Source organism: Globicephala melas, chromosome 2, assembly GCF_963455315.2.
Source record: "Globicephala melas chromosome 2, mGloMel1.2, whole genome shotgun sequence".
NCBI lineage: Eukaryota > Metazoa > Chordata > Mammalia > Artiodactyla > Delphinidae > Globicephala > Globicephala melas.
Window position 1 is genome coordinate 56251254 of NC_083315.2, and position 21669 is coordinate 56272922.

Consider the following 21669-nt stretch of genomic DNA (forward strand, 5'->3'; position numbering starts at 1 on the left):
CAGCTTCGTGCCTCCGGACTTGACTTGCAGACTGTCCTGCGACTGCCTCCTGGTGTGCTGTGCTCCATGTTTGTCTCCTTGGTTTTCTTCATCTGGTTTATTAACTCAGTCTTCATTCCTGAAGCAGATGTTTATTGAGCATGTACTGTGTATCAGGGACAACAAATGCAGAAGGAAGTGAGCACTTCCTCTGCTCAGATGAAGCCAGGTTAGTGCCACTGGGTATTCAGAGGTGGCGGTGGAGGAGGGACCATGCCCTCCTCCATGTGTGTTGTATGTGAACTGGCTCCTGGCTCAGGGACCTGCCCCAGGTGAATAGGGAGAGGCAGGTCTGGGAGGGAGCAGTGACAAATCCCCACCCAGTGGGTGCGTGGCAATGAATGCTTTGTTATAAGCCAGCCCTACACTTGAAGTCCAAACACTCAAGGAGACAGGTTCCCAGGACAGAATAAAGTCCAGATGGGTGAGAAAATATTCCAGACAAATTTGAATCAAAGCCTTATATTTTCTCAGCCTAATCCTGCCATTTACTCCGTACTCTTTTTCCTTGATAAATAGCTGATCTCATTCAGAGATGACTAAGGACTACAAAAGAATTACAAGAGAAACCTGAAAATAAAGAAAGACAAAGAAAAACACAAGCCAAAGACTGCGGGAAAATGTGGATGATTCAGAGACCAGCTCAAGAGTTCAGAAAAGTAAGTTTCCAGACTCTCAAGGAAAATGCTGGCAACATGATCTCTAAAGCAGACTTTGAGCATAGAAGAAAGATTCAGAGGATTGAGTGAGACAGAAGAGAACAAAGCCCACACTGGTGGGATTCAGGGGAAAAAATCAGAAGAGAAAAAAGTAAAAATGATAGCAACACAAAGACTAGTTCAGAAGCCAGAAAATCAGAGGCCTCATTGGACAGGTACAGCATGGAGGAAACGCCACAAAAGGAACCAAGTGTCACCGCGATTTGATTTCCTAACAAAGAGTTTTAGAAAAGAAGGGGAAAAGTTAAGTAGATGATCAAAGAAAACTATGTAAATATCCAGGCCAAACTTGACTCTGTTATTCATAAGGAATTGCATTTTGTTAAGCTTTTAAAAAAATTACCAAACCTGGACCCCTATCTTACACCATACCAAAAAACCAACTCAAAACGGATTAAAGACTTGAATGTAAGACGTAAGAACATAAAACTCCCAGAAAGCAAAAAAAAAAAAAAAAAAAACAGGGCATAAAATCCTTGATGTTGGTCTTGGTGATGGTTTTTTGGCTATGACACCTAAAACAAAGGCAACAAAAGTCAAAATGGACAAATTGAACTACATCAAACTAAAAGCTTCTACACAGCAAAGGAAATCATCAGCAAACTGGAAAAGCAACTGGTGGGATGGGCGAAAATATTTGCAAATCATATATTTGATAAGGGGTTAATATCCAAAATATGGAATACAACTCAATAGCAAAACAAAACAAAACATTCTATTAAAAAATGGGCAGAGGCCCCGAATAGACATTTTTCCAAAGAAGACGTACAGATGGCCAACAAGTATGTGAAAAGGTGTTCAACATCGCTAATCGTCAGGGAAATGCAAATTAAAATCACAGTGAGATATCACCTTACTCCTGTTACGTGGCTATCATCAAGATGACAAGAGATATTGGTGAGTATTGGCGAGGATGTGGAGAAAAGGGAATCCTCCTACACTGTTGGTGGGAACCTAAGTTGGTGCAGCCACTATGGAAAACAGTATAGAGGTTCCTCAAAAAATTAAAAATAGAACTAACATATGATCCATCAATTCTACTTCTGGGTATATATCTAAAGGAAATGAAAACAGGATCTCAAAGATATATCTGCATTCTCATGTTCATTACAGCATTATTCACAATATATATACACCATATTATATGTATATACAATGGAATATTATTCAGCCATGAGAAAGAAGCAAATCTTGCCATTTATAACAACACGGATGAACCTGGAGCACATTACGATAAGTGAAATAAGCCAGGCAGAGAAAGACAAAATACTGCGTGGTACCCCTTATATATGGGATCTTAAAAAAAAAAAAAAAGAAAGTAAAACTCAGAAACAGAGAGTAGAAAAGTGCTTGCCAGGATCTGGGGGTGGAGGAAATAGGGAGGGGTTGGTGAAAGGAAAAAGTAACAGGGCAGAAAAGGTAAGGAGCATCAGTCGGGATAGAACATGCTGGGCCAGCCTGTGCTGAGTTGCACCCTCTGAAGGGACCCTGATGGATTCTGAGTAAAACAATGGATGTCCCAATAGTTCCTTATTTAGCCAAACTGACTAGTGTAAAGACAGAGACAATGGACAGATATTCTCAAGCATGCCCGAAATCAGAAAACTTAGATTCTGTGAGCCCTTCTGAATAAGGGTTTTGAATAAAACCATTGAATGTCAAAATCCAGCCAAAATAGAAGTGCATAAAAGTTCAGCACTTGTAAATGGGTGGTGAACCTCAAATCTCTTTAAATATAAAAGTAAGAAAGATCGACCATCTGTGCGAGTTATAGTGGCAGCACATAGTATAGATAATATAAACCTTACAAATAGTAATATAACATAGGAAAATCACTGGGAGGGAAAAAGGAGCGGCCAGGCAAATATATAATGTCTTCGTCTTTCTTAGCAGAGCAGTCGATAGTCACTAAGTTGAAAATGCTTTTTTACAAAATGAGGGCTATAACTTCAAGGCTTTTCATAGTGTTTTTGTTACCTTTAGAGCGCTCTTTTAAGAAGCTGTCTCCTGTAGCAAAGAAGCATTTCTCTGAAATTTAGCAAGTCTTTCTGTTTTGCTGTCACATCCTTGCTTCCCTTTCTTTGTCCTTAATGAAAAGTGCTGCTCAGCAATGCTCGGTGTGCTGTAGGGATTGGGAATACCTGGTGAGCTGGCATCCATGAACAGGTGATGAGAGTTGCTATGGAAATGAAGCAGGTGAAGCGATGGAGAACAGAGGTGAGATGTGGCTAAGGAAGACCTCGGGGAGGAGATGCTTAGATCAGGCCCCGATGCTGATCTGGAGCCCGTCAGGCTGGGGAGCATGCTGCAGATTCCTGGGCAGGAAGGGTCCTGTTCCAGAAACAGAACAAGGGCCTTGCGTTTGGTGCCCCGCTTTGTTGATAATCCAGCAGATGGTCTGCCTACTGCGTAATCCTGTCCCTACTATACTCTTCATGCCTGGGACTGTGTCTTTGTGTTTTTACCTACCTAACCATTGTTTAGGACTGTCTGGAAGATGCCCAATGAAGGTAGAAAGATAGATGAATGAATGGATGAATGAGTGAATGGATGGATTTTTGAGGGTATAAGGTTAGTGACATATTACAGTTTATGCCATTAGCCACGTTTTATGTTTTTTTTTTAACATCTTTATTGGAGTATAACTGCTTTACAATGGTGTGTTAGTTTCTGCTTTATAACAACCACGTTTTATGTTGAAGCTTATAATTTTAAACAAGATTCCCATTTTTTTGTGTGTGGGGGCTTTCTAGGCAGTTATTTAAAAGGTAAAAAAAAAAAAAAAATTCACAGTCTGTTATCAAAAGCAGACCAGGGGGCTTCCCTGGTGGCGCAGTGGTTGAGAGCCTGCCTGCCGAAGCAGGGGACACGGGTTCGTTCCCCGGTCCGGAAAGATCCCACATGCCGCGGAGGGGCTCGGCCTGTGAGCCATGGCCGCTGAGCCTGCGCGTCCAGAGCCTGTGCTCAATGGGAGAGGCCACAACAGTGAAAGGCCCGTGTACCACAAAAAAACAAAAAAAAAAAGCAGACCAAAAATCCAATAAAACTTTTTCCTTTTAACAGAGAGAAAAACAATTCTAATTTTATATCAGTGTACTTTTGATATTAAAACTCATTTGTTAACTTAAATAAATTTATCCCAATCTTACCCAGCTTGACCATGCATAAAATTCCTTCCCAAGATCCTTTTCCACAAAACTGCTAAAAGTTCATCCTATTTTCCCCTCTTTTCTCATTCTGGAACAGTCAGTCATTCTACTTTCCTTACCTACTTTTCACACAGAGTTGTTTCCTTTCATCCTTATTATTTCTGCATAGTTTTAAAATTAAAATTCCTAACCGTTAAAATTCTTTTTTTTTCAGGTGTTCTTTTTTTTAACATCTTTATTGGAGTATAATTGCTTTACAGTGGTGTGTTAATTTCTGCTTTATAACAAGGTGAATCAGCTATACATATACATATATCCCCATATCTCCTCCTTCTTGTGTCTCCTCCCACCCTCCCTATCCCACCCCTCTAGGTGGTCACAAAGCACCAAGCTAATCTCCCTGTGCTATGTGGCTGCTTCCCACAAGCTAGCTATTTTATATTTAGTAGTGTATATATGTCCATGGCACTCTCTCATTTCGTCCCAGCTTACCCTTCCCCCTCCCCGTGTCCTCAGGTCCATTTTCTATGTCTGTATCTTTATTCCTGTCCTGCACCTAGGTTCTTCAGAACCTTTTTTTGTTTGTTTTTAGATTCCATATATATGTGTTAGCATACGGTATTTGTTTTTCTCTTTCTGACTTACTTCACTCTGTATGACAGACTCTAGGTCCATCCACCTCACTGCAAATAACTCAAGTTCGTTTCTTTTTATGGCTGAGTAATATTCCATTGTATATATGTGCCACATCTTCTTTATCCCAAGACTGCCTTTTGGGAGCATTGTGAAATTCACATTTTACAGCATGTGATTTAGGCTGCTAATGATGACCCAGGACCAGCCAGTTCGAGATTCTAGCCTCCCATGAACTACATGGATTTATCTTCTGAGAGTTTTAGATCCTAAAGTACATGTGCAATAAGAGAAATTAAATTCATGTCCAAGATTCTCATCTGTGTTTATCTGAGAAGAAAGTGAGTTGAGATATTTTCTATCAGGTTCTGGAGGCACTGCCCTTCTGGAAGTACACTTTGGCTAACTTCATGTTCACCTGTTCTCTGCCACGAGATGTTGAAATCACAGATATGGTGACTATTGGAAGCAGGTTAGTAAGTCATTTTAATTCCTTTAGGATAAACGTATCCTCTCTGTTGGCAAGACTGGTTGGTGGGAATCTGCATTTTGATGATCACATATAGATTCACTATTTTGTTTAGAGTGAGGTACTGCTTTGTGTGTAGAGTGTTCTGAGTCTGAAGCCCATGGGGTGAGAGAAAGGTGGCCTCCACCCTAGGAGCCCGGGTTTGTGTGATTGGAGGGAGGTTGCTGATGTAGAGAGAGATGGGGAGAGAGCCCAGGAGTGGTGCTCTGTGGAAACATTATTTTTTGTCTTTGAAACACGAGCTGGAGCATCCTTTGAACCAATGTTTTTCAACACTGAAATCCCACCCCCATCAGTCAAGCTTTTTGTTCCATTTCACTCTGTAGTTTGTATATGGAACAGCAGATGTTTTAGTTTTCCACACAGAAAATTTATAAAATTGAGTTTTGACCAGTCATAGTCCACGGAGACTTCGGCGGCTTCCATTTGGCCACCAGCCCTCCCTCTACCTTGAGGTTCTTTCTGTACCTGGATTTTTCCTGGGCTCGTGTTACTGTGTTGTCTTAAAGATTTGCCCCCTTGATTCCAATGGGCCTGCTCTTCCTTTCTGAGTGATTCCACTGCACCAGCCAGCACGGTCATGAGCGGTGCCCCTCATGGGGCTCCTGGCCTCCGGAATTGAAGATGAAGGCTCTGCTGACTCTGATTCCTCATCTCGCTCACGTTAGAAAGTCCAGGCAGCTGAAACAGTGTGCTTTTGAAAGGAGGTTTTCTGTGAGACTCTTTACAAGTAAAGAGGCTTGTCTGCTTCTTTGTGATGCTTGTATCCTGCCCATGGGGAGGCTGGAGGTGGGGGCACAGGCTGGCATTGGAATCCCAGTCCCTTGATGGGGCCTGATCCTCTTGGAGCCTCTTTTTTCTCATCTCTAAACTGCGTACACTGGTCAGGGTTCTTGTTTTCTTCATTGTTGTTTCTTTGTCTTTTTGTTGGCAAACAACTGAAACTGGAAGAGCTGGGAAGCAGCTCTCTAGGGTTCCAAGGAGTTCCTATCACATCCAGCTGGTCTCAGGTGTGCTGGCCCGAGAGAGCGGTGCTGGGGGAGCCCAGGCCTGTCTCCCCTGCACATTTCTCCACCTCACACATTCTCCTCTATTTCTCTCTGTGTGACTGTCATTCTCTCTCCATGTGGACTGATTGATTCCCTCTTTAGTCCCCTCACCCACCTGGGGGCGGATGGCCGCCAACAGCTCTCTCACTTCAAAAAGCTACCACCTACAACACCAAAAGCAGAAGCAACTAAATAACAAAATAGATAAATTGCACCACATCAAAATTTAAAACTTTTGTGCTGCAAACAAGACCTTCAAGGCAGCAAAAAGACAACTCAAGGAATGAGTGAAGATGCTTGTAAAATTGTATCATCAAAGAACTCATATGCAGGACATATAAAGAATTCTTACAACTCAATAAAAAAGACAAATAATAGCCCAATAAAAAATAGACCAAAAAATTTGAGTAGACATTCCTCCAAAGATGATATATAAGTGGCACATGAAAAGATGCTCAACATGCAGTCATTAGGGAAATGCAAATCAAAACCGCATTGAGATACCACTTCACACGCACTAGGATGTCTAGAACCAAAAGAAAAAGATCAGCGTTGGTGTGGAGGTAGAGAGATTGAAACGATTGCACATGGCTAGTGGAAATATAAAATGCTGTAGCCTCTTTGAAAAACGGTTTGGCAGTTCCGCGAAAAGTTAAACAGAATTTCCGTATGACACAGCACTTCCGCTCCTGAGTATCTATTGAAGAGAAGGGAAAACGTATGTCCCCACAAAGGCTTGTGAATGTTCAGTAGTGTTTTTTATAATAACCAAAAAGTAGAACCAACCCAAATATCCATCAACTGATGAATAGATAAATAATATGTATTCTGGTCCACCATGGAATATTATGCAGAGTGGGATTCTGTTGTAAGAACATGGGGACCTTGTACCCCTGTACCACGAACCTGGTAAAGAGCTGAGTTAGAGGGAGCAGTGGGTGTCCCTGTGGGAAGATGATATTGTCTGCCTCATAGAGTGATGTCAGGATGAAGATAAATAACTGCCTGTGAATCGTTCAGTCCAGAGCCTGGCACACCGTACACGCCAGCTGCAGTGGTTCCATCAGTGTCACGCTACACCTGGAAAAATGAAATGTAGTGCACAAAACATGGTCACGTGATAAACTTAACCTCAAGGAATGTGAAGATAAGTCCAAGAATGAAAAGGATGTTTGGACTTCCTGAGTGGTGCAGTGGTTAAGAATCTGCCTGCCAATGCAGGGGACACGGGTTTGAGCCCTGGTCTGGGAAGATCCCACATGCAGCAGAGCAGCTAAGCCGGTGAGCCACAACTACTGAGCCTGCGCTCTAGAGCCCACAAGCCACAACTACCAAGCCCATGTGCCACAACTACTGAAGTCCAGCGCCTAGAGCCCGTGCTCCGCAGCAAGAGAAGCCACTGCCATGAGAAGCCCACGCACGGCAAGGAAGAGTAGCCCCCGCTCGCCACAACTAGAGAGAGCCCGCGCAGCAACGAAGACCCAATGCAGCCAAAAATAAATTAATTAAATAAATAAATTAAAAAGAAAAGGATGTTAATTGATATGCTCAGTTGTCTGCTTGCATGAGAATCTTTACAGGTTTGTCTCTGTATTGTACTGTCATTACTTTCCATTGTTGCTTTCTGCGATATTAGGTATTAAGAGCTTGCCAACAGAAGCAAATAACCATATCATTTGAGGGGAGGAGGACAGGAGTGAGCTTTCTAAATGAGCTTTTGTGTCTGACACTCAGAGCAAGAGCTTTATTCAACCTCTCATCGTCTCTTCTGCCATGTGAACGATACCTACTTCACAGTGTCCGGGTGATGAGGACAGGAGAGAAGGGGAAACCTGTGTACTTAGAAGACAGTCATAAAGCTATAACTGCTGTGATAATAATTTCATTATCACAGCCTATGTAATAAATATATATAATATATGTACATACAGGCAGACCTCGTTTTATTGTACTTTGCTTTATGCACTTCTCAGATATTCAGTTTTTTTACAAATTGAAGATATGGGGCAATCTTTATACAATCAGTTGTTTCCTTTGCGTGAGGAGACTGTGTCAAGCACTTGGTGCTATTTTTCCAACAGCATTTGCTCACTTCTTGTCGCTGTGTCACATTTTGGTAATTCTCCCAAGATTTAAAGTTTTTTCGTTGTTATATTTATTATGATGATCTGTGACCAGTGATCATTTTTTTCTTTTGTTTAATTTAAGTATAGTTGATTTACAATATTATATTAGTTTGAGGTTTACAGCATAGTGATTCAGTATTTTTATAGATTATACTATAAAGTTGTTTTAAAATAGTGGCTACATTCCCTGTGCTGTACAATATATCCTTGTAGCTTATTTATTTTACAACATGGTAGTATGTACCTTCAAATCCCCTACCCTTGTCCTACTCCACCACCCCTCTCCCCACTGGTAACCGCTCCTTTGTTGTCTGTGAGTCTGATTCTGTTTTGTTATATTCATTCATTTGCATTATTTTTTAGATTCCACATATAAATGATAGCATATAATATTTCTCTTTCTCTGTTTGACTTACTCCACTCAGTATGATAATGTCTAGGTCCATCCATGTTGCTGCAAATGGCAAATTTTCAATCCTTTTTTATGGCTGAGTAATATTCCATTGTAGATACACACCACATTTTTATCCATTCATCTATTGATGGACAAACAGGTTACTTCCATATCTTCACTATTGTAAGTTGTGCTGCTATGAACGTTGAGATGCATGTATCTTTTCCAATTAGCGTCTTTGTTTTCTTTTGATATATACTCAGGAATGGAATTACTGGATCATATGGGAATTCTATTTTTAGTTTTTTGAGGAATCTCCATACTGTTTTCTGTATCAACTGCACCAGTTTACATTCCCACCCTCTCCAGCTTTTGTTATTTGTAGACTTTTTGATGATAGCCATTCTGACTGCTGTGAGGTGATATCTCATTGTTGTTTTGATTTTCATGTCTCTAATAATTAGTGATGTTGAGCATCTTTTCATGTGCCTATTGACCATCTGTATGTCTTCTTTGGAGAAATGTCTATTCAGGTCTTCTACCTGTCTTTTGATTGAGTTGTTTGTTTGTTTGTTGTTTGTTTTGATGTTGAGCTGTATGACCTTTTCATATATTTTGGATATTAACCCCTTGTTGGTCACAGCATTTGCAAATATTTCCTCCCTTTCCATAGGTGTTTTCATTTTGTCAGTGGTTTCCTTTGCTGTGCAGAAGCTTTTAAGTTTAATAAGGTCCCATTTGTTTATTTTTGCTTCTGTTTCCTTTGCCGGAGGAGACAGATCCAAAACAATATTTCTATGGTTTATGTCAAAGAGTGTTCTGCCCATGTTTTTGTCTAGGAGTTTTGTGGCTTCCAGTCTTACATTTAGGTCTTTAATCCATTTTGAGCTTATTTTTGTATATGGTATGAGAAACTGTTCTAATTTAATTCTTTTACATGTAGCTGTTCAGTTTTCCCAGCATTTCCCCTTAATGAAGAGACAGTCTTTTCCCATTTTTATTCTTGTTTCCTTTGTCATAAATTAATTGATGATAAGTGCATGGGTTTATTTCTGGGCTCTCTGTTCTGTTTCATTGATCTATGTGTCTGGTTTTATGCCAGTACCATGCTGTTTCGATTACTTTAGCTATATAATATAGTCTGAAGTCAGAGAGCGTGATACTTGTGGCTTTGTCCTTTTTTTCTCAAGACTGCTTTGGCTGTTTGGGGTCTTTTGTGGTTCCATATAAGTTTTAGGATTATTTGTTCTAGTTCTGTGAAAAATGTCATGGGTATTTGGCTAGGGATTGCCTTAAATTTGTAGATTACTTTGGGTAGTGTGGACATCTTAACAATAGTAATTCTTGCAAATCATGAACACAGGATATCTTTCCATTTCTTTTATCGTCTTCAGTTTTCTTCATCAGTGTCCTGTAGTTTTCAGAGTATAGGTCTTTGGCCTCCATGGTTAAGTTTATTCCGAGGTATTTTATTCCTTTTGATGAAATTTTAAATGGACTTCTTCTTGCTTTCTCTTTCTGATAGTTCATTGTTAGGGTATAGAAAAGCAACAGATTTTAAAAAAATATTTATTTATTTTTGGCTGTGTTAGGTCTTTGTTGCTGTGCATGGGCTTTTCTCTAGTTGCAGCAAGCGGGAGCTACTCTTCATTGTAGTGCATGGGCTTCTCATTGCGGTGGCTTCTCTTGTTGAGGAGCATGGGCTCTAGGTGCCTGGGCTTCAGTAGTTATGGCTCACGAGCTCTAGACCGCTGGCTCAGTAGTTGTGGTGCATGGACTTAGCTGCTCCGCGGCATGTGGGATCTTGCCGAACCAGGGCTCGAACCCGTGTCCCCTGCATTGGCAGGCAGATTCTTAACCACTGTACCACTAGAGAAGTCCCCAGATTTCTGTATATTAATCTTGTTTCCTGAAACTTTACTGAATTCATATATTAGTTCTCATAATTTTGGTGGAGATTTTGGGGTTTTTTCTAAATATACTATCATGTCAACAGCAAATAGTAACAGTGTTAACTTCTTCCCTTCCAATTTGGATACCTTTTATTTCTTTCCCTTGTCTGATTGCTGTGGCTAGGACTTCCAATACTACGTTAAACACATGTGGCAAGAGGGAACATCCTTATCTTGTTTCTGGTTTTAAAGGAAAAGCTTTCAGCTTTTTACCATTGAGTTTAATGTTAGCTGTGGGTTTGCCATAAATGGCCTTTATTATGTTGAGACATGTTCTCTCTATATTGACTTTGATGAGAGTTTTTATCATGAATGGATATTGAATTTTGTCATATACTTTTTCTGCAACTATTGAGATGGTCATGTGATTTTTATCCTTCCTTTTGTTAATGTAGTGTAGCACATCCATTGGTTTGCAGATACTGAACCATCCTGCATCTCTGGAATAAATTCTACTTCATCATGGTGTATGATGCTTTTTATATATTGTTGAACTTGGTTTGCTAATATTTTGTTGAGCATTTTTGCATCTATATTCATCAGAGATATTGGCCTGTAATTTTATTTTTTATAGTGTCTTTGTCTGGTTTTGGTATCGGGGTAATGATGGCCTCATAGAATGAATTTGGGAGTGTTCCTTCCTCTTCAATTTTTTGGAATAGTTTGAGAAGAATAGGTATTAGCTCTTCTCTATATGTTTGGTAGAATTCAACCTATGAAGCCATCCAGTCCTGGACTTTTGTTTGCAGGGAGTTTTTTTTTTTTAATTACTAATTCAATTTCACTACTAGTGGTTGATCTGTTCAGATTGTCTATTTCCTCCTGATTCAGTCTTGGAAGACTGTATGTTTCTAGAAATTTATTGATTTCTTCTATGTTGACCAATTTGTTGGTATTTAACTGTTCATAATATTCTCTTTTGATTTTTTGTATCTTTGAAATATTGGTTGTAATTTCTCCTTATTCTTATTTTGTTTAGTTGGGGCCTCTCTCTTTTTTTGTTCTTAGTGAGCCTGGCTAAAGGCTTATCAATTTTGCTTATCTTTTCAAAAACAACTCTGGTTTGATCGATCTTTTCTATTGTTTGGGTTTTTTTGGTCTCTTTTATTTATTTCCTCTCAATGTTTATTATTTCCTTCTGCTGACTTTGGGGTTTGTTTGTTCTTCTTTATCTAATTCCTGTAGACGGTAGATTAAGTTGTTTAAGATTTTTCTTGTTTCTTGAGGTAGACCTATTTCACTCTAAAATTCCCTCTTAGAACTGCTTTTGCTGCATCCCTTAGATTTTTGAAAGTTGTGTTTTTATTTTTATTTCTCTCAAGGTATTTTATGATTTTCTCTTTATTTCTTCATTCACCCATCTTTGGTAGCGTGTTGTTTAGTCTCTGTGTGTTTGTGTTTTTTCTGTTTTTTTACATGTAATTCATTTCTAGTTTCATACTGTTGTGGTTGGGAAAAATATTAGATATAGTTTCTATTCTCTTAACTTTGATGAGACTTGTTTAGTGGCTTACCGTGTGATCTACCCTGGAGAACATTTCACATGCACTTGAAAAGAATGTATATTCTGCTATTTTTGTGTGGAATGGCCTGTAGATATCTATTAAGTCCAGCTGGTTTAATATGTCATTTAAAACCACTATTGCCTTATTGATTTTCTATGTGGATGATCTGTCCATTGATGTAGTGGAGTGTTAAAATCCCCTACTACTGTTGTATTGTCAATTTCTCCCTTTAATATATGTTAATATTTGCTTTATATATTTAGTTGCACCTATATTAGGTGCATATATGTTAACAAATGTTATATTCTCTTGTACTGATCCCTTTATCATTATATAATGCCCTTCTTTGTCTTTCGTTATAGACTTTGTTTTAAAGCCTACTTTGTCTTTTATTAGTATTGCTGCCGCAGCTTTCTTTTATTTCCATTGGCATGAAATATCTTTTTCCATTCCCTCACTTTCAGTCTGTGTGTGTCCTTAGCTCCGAAGTGAGTCCCTTGTAAGCAGCATATAGATGGGTCTTTTTTTTTAATCCAGTCAGCTACTGTGTGTCTTTTGATTGGAGCATTTAGTCCATTGATATTTAAAGTGATTAGTGATAGGTATGTACTTATTGCCATTTTGTTACTTGCTTTCTGGTTGTTTTTGTAGTTCTTTTTTGTTCCCTTCTCTTTTAGTTTCTTCCTTGTGGCTTGATGATTTTCTTTAGTGGTATATTTGTGCTCCATTCTCTCTATTTTGTGTGTATCTATTGTAGGTTTTTAAATTTGTGGTTACCATGGGGTTCATATGTGTTGACTTATATATACTTGTTTTAAACTGATAGTCATTTAAGTTCAGACACATTCTAAAAGGTCTGTATTTTGTACTCCCACACACACACATTTTATGGTTTTGAAGTCATATTTTACATCTTCATGTTTATCTCTTACCTGTTTATTGTAGTTATAGTTGATTTTACAATTTTTGTCTTTTAATCTTAGTACTAGCTTATTTAAGTCGTTGATCCATAGCCTTTACTATATATTTGCCTTTACTAGTGGGATTTTGCCTTTCCTGTAAATTACTACTTTTTGTAGCCTTTACTCTTCCACTTGGAGAAGACCCTTTAACACTTCTTTCAGGGTTGGTTTAGTATTTATGAAACTCTTAGTTTTTTGCTTGTCTGAGAAGTTCCTTATTTCTCCTTCAATTCAGAATGATAACCTTGCTGTATAGAGTATCCTAGGTTGCAGGATTTTCCCTTTCAGCATTTTAAATATATCATGCCAGCCCCTTCTGGTCCGCAGAATTTCTTCAGAAAAGTCAGAAAAAATAAACAAATAGCCTTGTGGGGTTTCCCTTGTATATGCCTCTTTGCTTCTTTCTTGCTGCCTTTAAAATTCTCTTTAACTTTTGCCATTTTAATTATGGTATGTCTTGGTCTGTTTGGATTCGTCTTGTTTGGGACTCTCTATTTCCTGTACCTGGATGTCTATTTCCTTCTTCAGCTTCAGGAAGTTTTTAGCCATAATTTGATCAAATACATTTTTGAACACTTTCTCTCTTCTCCTTCTGGGACCCCTATAATGTGAATGTTTAGTACACTTGATGTTGTACGAGAGGTTTCTTAAAGCGTCCTCATTTTTAAAATTTGTTTTCCTTTTTGCTGCTCTGATCAGGTAATTTCCATTATACCATCTTCCAGATCACTTATGCATTCTTCTGTATCACCTAATCTGCTGTTAGTTTCTTCTAGTGTGTTTTTCATTTTAGTTATTGTATTCTTCAGCTCTGACTGATTCTTTTCTCTGTTTTCTAGTTCCTTGTTAAAATTCAAACTGTGTTCATCTATTCTTTACCCAAGTTCAGTTAGCATTTTTATTAATAATTCTTTGAACTCTTTATCTGGTAAATTATTTACCTCTATTTTATTAGTTGTTTTTTCAAGATATTTTTATTGTTCCTTCATTTGTAACAAATTCCTCTGTCTTCTCAGTTTGTTTAACTGTCTCTATTAAACTAGTTGAAACAGTCACCTGTCCTGGTCTTGAAGGGTGTCCTTGTATGGAAACGTCCTATGCAGTTCGTGTGTGTACAGTGGCTTTGGTGGGAGAGCTGGATCTGACGTGAGCATGGGTCACATCTTCCCCCAGGATGTGCTGGCAGCTATCACCATGGTGGGTGGTGGGGCTGGAGATGGAGGGGCTAGAGCCAGAGCCAAGTATGAACCGAACTACTCCAATGTTCAGTGACCATCATCACCCTATTGGGGGCAGGGTGAAGAAGAGGAAAGGGCAGCTCAGTGGACTCATCTACCTGGTGTCAGACCCCAAGGCTGGGTGCCCAATATGTGGTTCCAGCTCCTCACTTCCCAGGCAGGATCCCTGAGCCCATGTAATCCCCCTCCTCTTCTATATCCCCTCCCACGGGTGCTTGTCCCGACCTGATCACTCACTTCCCTTCCTGCCCGACTCCATTTGGCTTGTTCTGTAGCCTTGGTTGTAGCAGAGTCTTCCTGCCAGGCTTCAGGTTGTTTTCAGTGGGAATGTTCCACATGTAGGTTTATTTTTGTTGTGTCCTCCTACTCTACCATCTTGATCTCAACCCCTGATCAGTGATCTTTGATGTGACTGTTGCAAAAAGATTACAACCTGCTGAAGGCTCAGATGATGATTAGCATTTTTAGCAATAAGGTATTTTAATTAAGGTATATACATTTTTTTAGACATAATGCTATTGTGTACTTAATAGACCACAGTATAGTGTAAACCTAACTTTTTTTTTTTTTTTTTTTTTTTGCGGTACGCGGGCCTCTTACTGCTGTGGCCTCTCCCATTGCGGAGCACAAGCTCCAGATGCGCAGGCTCAGTAGTTGTGGCTCACGGACCTAGTTGCTCCGCGGCATGTGGGATCTTCCCAGACCAGGGCTCGAACCCGTGTCCCCGGCATTGGCAGGCAGATTCTTAATCATTGCGCCACCAGGGAAGCACCAGCGAGTTCTCTTCTGAGCTCATATTTCTTGTTTTACCTAATCAAACCCAGCAAACAGCGAACCCCACACCTGCTGGACCCTGAGCCCTCCACCTTTAGTAAGTACAAGATCTGCCCTCCAGGTGTTCCCTGGAAATGCTTTCAATGAATCTTTCCTCATCCTCCCAGCCTCAGATAAGAGTATCCTTCCTCTCCATCCAATCCCCGAGGCCAATCTACATAAGTTAATATTATTTACAACAGAAGCTCACTACTAGATACTCATTTCTGTGTCAGTCACCGTAAGCTCTGTTGTGCTTTGGTAACAAACAACTTCAGGATGGCAGTGGCTTATCGCTCACTCCCATTTCGGGTCCATCCTGGGTCAGCACGGGCCTCTGGGACCAAGACTGACAGAGAGGTCCCTGCAGAGAACGTTGCAGGGTGGGGCAGGGGCAGGGGCCGCATGGGAGCCATCCCTCCGGGAGGTGGCAGGACACCTCTGCCTGCTTCTTGTCAGCCAAAGCAAGGCCGTGGCTTTATTCCCCGGGGCAGGGCAGCCACTATCACCCCTCATCTGGAAGGAGGAAGGCCAGGCTGCTCCATTAGCAGCACCAGTAGTGACCACAATACCCTTTTGTTGAAATTCTCAGCTTCTGTTTTGCTCCTTAGAAACAGAGATGCAATGACCATCTTCTTGTGTTCATACCTCTGTTTGTGTTTGTCCTTTTATTTTCTAAGGATAAGTTTATAGGCATAGAATTACTGTGTTAAAATATTTGGTGTTAAGGCTGCTCCTGGCCTGCATGGTGTGTCTCTGTGTACAGATGGGAAGCTGGTGGGTTGGTTTGCCAGGTAGGTGGCACCTTGGGGTCAATGAGAAGGTGGGACCCTTTGCAGCCCAGGCCAGGGGTATGGTTTGGCTAGTGGCTGGTGGCTCAATTTCAGGATCCACTGGCCCCTGTCTCCTCAGAGGGTAAGGCAGTATACCAGCTTCTTAGCTGTGGAAAGGATTTGCCAAAAACCCAGAAAGTGCAGGTTGCCATTCAGAAGCAGTTCATGCTTTCAGAAACCACTCATGTGTCCTGACTTGCGAGGCCTCCAGGAGAACAAAAATCCTGGGTTTTTCAATGATCAGTAGAAGAAAGGGCCAGAGTAGAAACATTCATTGCACAGAATTCCTTCTAATCTATAAATGATATTGAGTTTCTGGATAGAGCATGACACAACAGAAAACCGTGACTGAAATGCACCAAGTCTCCTGGTGTTTGATGTCTCATTTGTGAAAGGGGACCTGTCTTCCTTAGAATTCCATTGTTTTATCAATCCCGGCTTCTCCAGACTTGTAGCAAAGTCTCCAGAGAGCTGTGGGTGGTGGGAAAATGAGCCAGAATGCTATGAAGGCAAAGAGGAAAAAATGTAATGGCTTAATTTGGAGGAAAAGCTCTGAACAGCAACCTGAGTGACCTTGAAATAGGTAGGGTTTGGAAACCCCCCAGGCCGAGGACCCAGGGAGACGCTGTCATAGACAGAAACCACAATTTTCATGGCCTCAGTCCAGACACACACCCAGGAGCTGATCGCTTTGTTATTTATTTCTGATCTGGGTTCCCGAGAATGCAGTTCTCCAATTTTATTGTCATTGTGAGCTCAACTAGAGAGGGCAGTTTGGGTTTTTTCAAATTTGTCTATTAGCTTGTCTTTTTAAATGTGTTGTCCCATGAGAGGTTCAGGTCCCCTTTCTAGTGCCCTCCGCTGAGTAGGTGGTGGGTGGGCCCTGCTGGCTGTCACCCACCCTGACTCCACGAGGGTGGGGCCTTGTGTCCCCAGCTGTGGACCCCACTGTGTGCCTCTCAGCACCTGCCTTAGAACTTATTTGTTGTTTTAATCTTTTACATTTCCCTGTACGCGGCATTGTTGCTTTTTTTTTTTTTTAAGTACCTAAAGCAGTTATAACTCTAATATATATAAATTACATTCTGGCAGGAATGATGTTTGCCAAAGGATTTACTCTAGGATTCTTTCAAGTAGCAAGCATCTCAATGTACATTTAACACATGATTCTAATTTAAAAAATAAGTTTCCTTAATATAATAGTATCAATTGTAAAGGAAAAAAAAGAGCCTGGTATTTCAGACAGCTTTTTTCCTTCTTCTCTTTTCTGGCCTTATGAGGAAAGAATAAAATACCTTCTTTGTGCCTTCCAAGAAAGGCAGCCTGGAATTGTATGTCTAGACCTGGGCCTGCCACCCCAGGTTTGATGTCCCCTTAGATTAATTTGATGAGTAGACATGTACAAAGCACACTGCTTGAGGTCTTCTGACCCAAGGTGGGAAAGTAGCCGGAGCGCCCAAAGCAGCATCCTTGCCTCGGCGAGGAGCAGCTTCTGTCCTGGAGGCTGGCAGGGGCCCACACTGGAGCAGCCACCCCTGGCCTGTCACTTTCACCAGGGGGAGGAGCAGGGCTCAGGGCATAAGCCGCCACCTGCCCTGCAGTTTGGGAACGTGGGGAGGGACCGCTCTCCCTCAAGAGGCCCTGGTCCTGTTGGCAGAGAGACGGGCTGCAGATAAATGTCCACGTGAGAGGGGAAGCTTCCTGTTCGTTCATACTTCCCAGGTGCTTGCACGCATGTTGTGATACAGCTTGTGAGCAACCACCTATGGGAGTCTACGGAGGGGATGCTGTCAGCCTGTTTGCCCACCTCGTATCCTGGTGCTACTTGCAGAATGAAAGGAACCTACCAGGTTCCTTCCAAGATTGGCAGATCTAGTCTGTGGCTCTTCTCAAAATAAACTCCCACAGAATGTTCCACCCTCTCCTGGGCCTTGGTGGAAAGCCATCAGCAGAGGGGCCAAAAGCACTGGACGCCTGAAAAACCAGAATGTCAATTATCCGAGTGACCTCAAGCTGGTGCCTTGCTGTGTGTTCATCTATAAGAGAGAATGATTGTACATCACCCCGGCTGCCCTCCAGGGACGGCCGTGATGATTAGACGGAGGACAGATGTGAAGGGTCACCCACATTTGGGGCCAAGGAGGTCACAGGGGCAGGATGGTTGCACTGGGGGCCATCTGATTCATAGCTCTTTGTGAGGGGTTGTTACTTTGCCTGCTAAAGTTGGGTGCCTGTAAAGCACTGTGCCCATGGCCACAGCATCACAAATGTCCTGGCAAAGGGCGTTTGGAGGGACATTTCCACGTGGCATGGATTTGGGCGATTGCAAACCTAGATGCAGCATCCTGGGGCCCTGGGAGGCAGGGGCAAGGCTGGGAATTCTTGTTCATGCCTCTGATGAGGGGCCAGGGACAAATGCTGAGGAAGGCCGACTGCCTCCTTTGCAGCCTCTGGGACTCCAGAGCCAGGGCAGGTGGCCCCGAGTGTGCGAAAGGTCACTCCCTTCTTGGCAAGGCAGGTTGGTCACTCAGAGCTGTCGTGTCACAAATACTTGGCCAGTGTGTACACGGATTCATACCCGTGCACATATTAACCAGTCAGGAAACATGGAACTTAAGCACAACTTTTTAAATTCCATTTTCTTAAATGTTAAGATTCATCTTTATATCTTAGTGTTGCTGAAGTTAGGACGTGCCAGGTGGTCAGGGTCACACCACGACCAGGGTGGGCAGGCTTTCCAGCTTTCCAGGCTTGTGGCACCCAGCAGGGCTGCGTTCCAGGCCTGGGTGGTGGGGCGGGCCTGGGGGATGGGTTCTGCCACATGAGTTATCTGAGTGGGAGTGATGTGTGTCACTTACAGGCTGTTTGCATGAAGGCGTGTGACCCTTCAGAGCTGTCCTGCCCTCTGCTTGATGATGAGCAGCGTTGGGGGTGGAGGGCTGCCCCATCAGCCTGTGGCCCAGAATGGGGAGAGGTCCTAGGGCACAGCCCAGCTGACCCATCGTGACTGTGCAGCATGGGCTGGAAATAAACCATGGTGGGTGTGAGCTGCCAGCGTACTGGCTGGAGCTGATGCTCTCACTGCTTTTTTCTTTCTTTCTTTTTTTCTCTACAAGCTGTTATCAGAAGGATCCTGTGTCTTAGAACCAAGACAATATGATAATTTCTCTGGTCACTTTCCAGCTTTCCTGGTTAAGGAATCTTCAGGCATTCTCAACAAAACAGGAATGAAGCCACTTGCCTGCAGAGGCAGGAACTGGGCGTGGACATTCCAGGAGATTCTTATTTACAGAAGCATGTTGAAAACTAGAAAACTCTGTGAAATGGTGAACTAGAGATTTCCCCATTTATGTTTCATGATGCTAAAATAGGTTCCATTAAAAAATAAGGTGCTTGGCTTCAGTAAGTTTGGGAAATATTCTGTACACTCTCAATTTGTCCTTGAAGGTATGCAGTGCCCATTAGCGGATCAAAGACTCTGAGAAGGCCCACAGTTTAGTCAAGTAGAATCCAGTATTTTTCAAACTTGTTTGAAAAATGTCCTCCCCTACCCCAGCCCCACACATCTTTCAGGCCCAGTGTTTACAGGGAAGTTAGTACACGATATATGGAATTTGCTGAATCCTGGTGCAGTAGAATAGTGCTTCTTCCCCGTCTAAAAGCTGCAGGATGTGTCATAAAGGAAGTCATTATTATATAGTGCATATTATGACATAGTTACTTCCTTTTCTAGTCCTTTCTAAGCAGCAATTTCTTGAGCTCCACCTGTATACAAGGCTTCCTGTGCTGGCTGGTGTGTAGAACACTCCGTGTCTGGCCCAGGACCCTATGCGTCAGCATCAGCGTGAGGAGGGCACCCAGAAGCCCACAGGTCCTTGGCCCCCACCAGCACCCGCACAAATGGCTGTCTCGGCACCAGGCCTGGGAATCTGCATGGAGAACACATACCACGTGACTCTCAGGCTCCCCGACCTGTGAAAGACCCCGCACCAGATGCCTGGCTTCTGCCCTCTTGTCTGTCTGGGGCTGGGTTCTGGAAGTGGCTGGGAATGTCCTGGCCTCGAAGACCTAGCGTGGGGCCCTGAGGGAGCCCATGTGATGAGTTAAGACCTCATGGCTGTGTTTGTGCACTTTAGAAGTGACTGCTAGACTTCTGCATTTCAGTGGAGGCCGTCACTTGTTAGGGCCAAGGTGCTGAGGATCAACGGGAGAGTTCGCTAAGGTGGCCAGCAGGGGTCTGAGGGGTGGGCAGGGGGATGGGGGCCGGGTCCCTAGACAGGGCTGTGCTCACCATATATGTCAGTCCCATGAGGCTCAGTGCACCGTGGAGGGGTCTGACCTTCACACCTGCGGCCGGGTACCTGCTTGGTGATGTGATGGAGGGAGATGCTTGTGGGGACGGCAGGGGAGGGGGCTTCACAGCAGCTGGGCGGATTCTTCCCCGTGGGCACCTTTTCTTTCAGCCGTCGTGCGAGGGTTCTTGATGCTTCTGATGAGGCAGTTCTTCTGGAATTTGTTCAGGCTCAAAAGACAGAAATCAGTCCTTTAATCGAGGCCATGACATGGCTTCAGGGCCCGAGTTTTAACCGTCCCGTGAAGCCTCTCCCAAGGCTGCAGCTTCTTTCCTGCAGCAAGGACAGCTGGAAACGAGGAAGAACAATTTAACTTCTGCCCCCTTTTACGCTCAAATGACCTCACGATGGCTGAGGTGGCCCTTTGGAAGGTGCTGCCCTCGGCCGGCAGATGCTGTAACTGCCCAATTCTGCAGATCAGCATCATGGACACAGGGCCTCCGGGGAGAGGGCTGAAGCCCTAAAAGGGCCTCCCTGGTGACACGGTCAGCAGGAACATTCTGGTCCGATAGGGCATTGGGTCTGGTAATTCAGGGACACTTACAAAAATACGGAAGCTGGGATCCCACTCCTGGGGCATCTTTGTTAACGATCCCCAAGCGAGCCAGCCGTGCAGCTGGGGTGTGAGCCCGGGGATGGGACTGAGCGGGACTCAGGTCAGTGCTTCCGCCCTGAGAGGCTGGAGAGCAGGTCACAGGGACCCAGCATCTTCCTCTCCGCTCACTCCTCCTCCCAGGTCTCCTCGGGCCACCCTGCCTGGACAGGGCTCTGGCTAGAGAGAAACTGGCCCATCAGCACCCCAGCCCTGGGCCCCTGGCCCATCAGCACTCCCACCACGCAGCCTCTGGGCCCCGGTCCCAGCCCTCCTCCCCTCCCTGGCCGAGGCCACTCCTCTCCCCTGCCTGGGGGCTGGGCTCTCTTCTCTGCAGCACATGGGCCTGGCTGACATCTATGGGCCAAGTGTCCCCCAGCCCCGGGAGGGCCTCTCCAGCCGCCCGCCGGATGCTTTCACTTCCCATGCCAACATGTGTTCTCGTTTCCTGTCCCTCAAAGGACCAAAAGACATGTGTGCTCATGACACACACACAACATGTGCACACAAACCACAGTTTATGCTCATACATTTTATGAATGCTGCACACACCCACACACACCACATGTGTGCACGGCCACACACATGCAGTCACACATGCACACACCATGCACAAGCGCTCTTATACACACATGTGCATGCCCCTCCTGTACGGAAGAACCCAAGGAGGTGGCAGCTTGGTGCACTAAATGCCCTTGGTCCCTGTTGATGGGGGGAAAGGGCAGGGTGGCAAACCAGTCAGCGATGGCCAGTGAACTTCCCAGGCTCTCTCCAAGTCCCCTGA

General features: G+C 43.2%; 1 protein-coding gene across 3 annotated transcripts in view; it reads left to right on the forward strand.

The window, feature by feature from the left end:
* The window catches only part of LOC115862920 (OTU domain-containing protein 7A), a 398816-nt gene that overhangs the window by 37517 nt on the left and 339630 nt on the right, over window positions 1-21669 (forward strand). The window contains exon 2 of one of the 3 annotated variants that reach the window (XM_060293933.1): window positions 559-1655. The exons of the other annotated variants lie outside the window; for them this stretch is intronic. The gene's annotated coding sequence lies outside the window, so the exon portion shown is untranslated. The remainder of the gene's footprint in view (window positions 1-558; window positions 1656-21669) is intronic. 3 annotated transcript variants of the gene reach the window in all.